Below are 4,197 nucleotides of genomic sequence, written 5' to 3'. Positions count from 1 at the left end.
GCCTTTAATACAGTTCCTCATGTTGTGGTGACCCCCAACCATAAAATAATTTTCGTTGCTACTTCATAACTGTAATTTTGCTACTGTTATGAATCATAATGTAAATATCTGATATGCTATATGTCAGCGGTTCTCAACTTGTGGGTCGCGACCATCAGAAAACACATATCAGATATTTACATTACGATTCATAACAGTAGCAAAATTACAGTTATGAAGTAGCAATGAAAATAATTTTATGGTTGGGAGTCACCACAACATGAGGAACTGTATTAAAGGGTCGCTGCATTAGGAAGGTTGAGAACCACTGCTATATGTGTTTTCCGATGGTCGCGACCCACAGGTTGAGAACTGCTGATCTAGTGAGTCATTTAGGATTGCTGTTTTCTTGCTGATTTTTCATCCAGAGGAGTTGTCCAGTGATGTCAGCAAGGTATTAAAGTCCCCTACTATGATTGTATTGTTGACTATCTCATCCTTGATTTCCCCCAGTAGTTTTTTTTTGTAGTGTATTTGGGTTCCCCTGTATTGGGTGCATATATGTTTACTAGATTTATATCTTCTTGTTGTATTGATCCCTTTGGTATTATGAAGTGGCCTTCCTTATCTCTTGTTATGGCCTTCACTTTGAGGTCTATTTTGTCTGATATAAGTATTGCTACCCCAGCTTTTTTTTCATTTCCCTTTGCCTGAAAGATATTTTTCCATCCCTTCACTCCCAGTCTGTGTGCTCCCCTTGTTCTGAGGTGGGTCTCCCGCAGATGGCATATATATGGGTCATGTTTTCTTATCCATTCAGCCACTTGATGTCTTTTCATTGGAGCATTCAGTCCATTTATGTTCAAGGTTATTATTGATAGGTACTTGTTTGTAACCATTTTTATTTTTGTGCCTGTGTTCCTTCTTTTTTTTTAATTTCTTGTTTTTACAAGAGTCCCTTTAGCATTTCTTGCATTGCTGGCTTGGTAGTGATAAACTCCCTTAGGCTTTTTTTTGTCTGTGAAGCTCCTGATTTCCCCTTCAACTTTGAATGTTAGCCTTGCTGGATAGAGTATTCTTGAACTCAGTCCCCTGTCCTGCATCACTTTATATAGTTTTTCCATTCCTCTCTAGCCTGATGTGTTTCGATTGAGAAATCATTTGATAATCTAATGGGAGATCCCTTGTAGGTAACTCTCTGTTTCTCTCTTGCAGTCTTTAAGTTTCGCTCTTTGTCATTAAAGTTTGCCATTGTAATTATGATGTGTCTTCGTGTGTTTTTGGGTTCATCTTGATGGGATTCTCTGTGCTTGTGTGACTTCTTCCCCAAATCAAGGAAGTTTTCTGACATTATTTTTTCAATTAAGTTTTCTAACCCTTGCTCTTCTTCTTGTCATTCTCTCACCCTTATTATACATATGTTGCTTCATTTCATGTTGTACCAAAGTTCCCTTCAGCTCTACTCCTGCCTTTTAATTTTTTTTCTTCAATTGCAGCTCAGATTGGATGAGTTTTTCTGCCCTGTCTTCTAATTCATTTATTCAGTCCTCCACTTTTTCTAGTCTACTGTTGAAACCTTCCACAGTGCTCTTTATTGTAGGTATATCACACTTTATTTATTCTTGATTTATACATAAGTTGTTGATTTTCTTATCCATCTGGTTTATGAAGTGTATGACCCTATTATCACTTCTTTTTCTGACAAATTGCATGCCTCCATTTCATTTAGCTCCTTTTCTGGTGATTTTTCCTTTTCTTTGGGGGTTGTTTTTTTTGTCTCCCCATTTTCGCTCTCACTGAAAGATCTGGGTGTCAAGTCACACTGTGCCTGTGACTGCAGCGGCGGCCTCCATGGTAGGTCACATGGTCACCAGGCCTGGGGTCGATGCTTCGGGCTTGGTGGGCATCTGTGCAGTTGTGTGTCCCAGGGTTGCTGTGTAAGGCTTGGCTGTTTGCACACATGGTTGTGCTGCTCAGGGCTAAAGAATATGGCTGGCATGAGAGGAGCATGTTCCAGATCTCAGAGGAGCTTGTGGTCAAGGAGGTTGTAGTCTTAGTGTTTGTGGGTCCACAACCAAGGCAGCAGGTCCCTGGCTGGAGTGGCTGTAGGGTACCGGGTTGTGTCTGACGGCACCCTGGTGGAGGCTCCCAGTCACAGCAGCTCTCCCCTTCAAGATGGCGTGGCCTCTGTGGCAGAGCTGGCTGCCCCAGGAGAGATTGCAGCAGTAGCAGAGACTTCCCAGCTAGGGGAGCCTGGCCCACCAGCCCCCAAATTCCTGCAGAATCTGACTGCTCTTCATGCACACATTCACACACCCTACATATCCACACACTCCTCTTTTTCTCCCTCACTCATACTCTCTCCCTCACTACCGTCCTGCGGGCTGCCATCTTCCTTCCATAATACTATTGTTAAAGAGAAAACCGCAGGCCCAAAATGGCATCACTCCAGTTAAAAACCCATGATGTTAAATCTAGATTTCATACTGGATTTAATGGAAGTTTTATCAGCGCTGAAAAGCTTAGTTTTAATCAACCAGCCCTGAATTTTCTGGTCAAGGACCAATAAGGTAATCTGTCACATGGCCTGCCCCATTCCCCACAGAAAGAAGAGGGAATCTGTATGATAGAAATTCTTCCTCCTGTCTTTCCCCAAATAAAAGATGTCTTGGCCCCCAAATAATCCTTCCCCCCCCCCCTGTTTTTAATAGCTCTTTTGTCCTTCCCTCTTTTCTATAAAAAAGTTCTTTTTTATACATCCCCTCTGAGCTCCCCTTTAGTTGCCAGATAGGAACTTTTATATCTCCCTTAAAAAATTTGAACTTTGAGTCTTGCCAATAATAAGAATTATCATCAGAGATAACATTCATGACCTACTAGAGGCCCGGTGCACAAAATATGTGCACTTGGTGGGTTTCCTCAGCCTGGCTGCGCCCTCTCACTGCCTGGGAATTCTTGGGGATGTCTGACATCCTTAGTGCTGCTGTGGAGGTGGGAGAGGCTCTCACCACCACTGCTGCACTCGCCAGCCTTGAGCCTGACTTCTGGCTGAGCAGCACTTCTCCTGTGGGAGCACACTGACCACCAGAGGGCAGCTCCTGTGTTGAGCGTATGCCCCCTGCTGGTCAGTGTGTGACATTACGACAAGTCGTTCCTCCGTTTGGTCGATTTGCATATTAGCCTTTTTTTATATAAGATACCTAGATCAGGACAAATTTCTAATTACTGAACATCTTTTCTTCTTATTGTCTCACAATGTCCTCCCTCCCTTCTGTAGCTCCAGGTGCTTTACCTCATCTTTAGCTCAAAATGTCATATAAATGGTACCACACTGTCTCTTTCAGTCTCTGAACCTCTCATGTATGTTTCCAAGTAGATTCCACTGGAAGATAGATATTGGATAATCAAGTTTTGCCAGCAACTATGGTAGTTATGATTGCTCCCTATAAATCTCAGTCTATTGATAATGATGCAATATGAAAGGAATGCCTGGGCACTTGCCTGGTTCCTACTACTTTTCCTGAGACCAGAGTAATATTGTGACTAGATGGACCCTTGTGGTCCTTATTATAATTGCCACAATTGGACCCTCATCTAAATAAGACAATGAAACCTGAATATTATGTATGAAATACAGTAGCATGTTTGTATCACAAGTACCTGACTAAGCTTTTTTTCAAAGACATCCATCTCAGATAATCATTTTGACAAATATATGACACTGCTACTACATAAGCACTCATGTTGCCGCCACCCATGAAGTTCCCCTTTAATTTTAATTTGATTTGGAACTTGAAATATATGCAATTTTATTTTTAACTAGAGGCCTGCTGCATGAATTAGTGCACAGGTGGAATCCCTTGGCCTGGTTGGCAATCGGGGCTAATCTGGGATGGCCAACTGTTTGGGTAGTGGGACCAAGGGAAGTTGGTGGGCCAGGGGGAGGGACCATGGAGGTTGGCCTTATAGGGGGTTAGACTGCAGGAGGTTGGCCTGCCTGGGGAAGGGACCTTGGAAGGTTGGCCAGCCACAGGAGGTTGGCTGTGGGAGCGCACTGACCACCAGGGGGCAGCTACTGCATTGATCGTTTGCACCCGGTGGGCAGTGCATATCATAGTGACCAGTCATTCGGTCGTTCAGTCATTTGGTCACTTAGGTGTGTATATATATAGATTACAAGCAATTTAATTACAAGCAAAGCAAGAAAGTTCACATAAA

Source organism: Myotis lucifugus, unplaced genomic scaffold (genome assembly GCF_000147115.1).
Source record: "Myotis lucifugus unplaced genomic scaffold, Myoluc2.0 scaffold_280, whole genome shotgun sequence".
NCBI classification, from domain to species: domain Eukaryota; kingdom Metazoa; phylum Chordata; class Mammalia; order Chiroptera; family Vespertilionidae; genus Myotis; species Myotis lucifugus.
The sequence above is the reverse complement of the archived record's forward strand: the minus strand, read 5'-3'. Positions refer to the sequence as shown.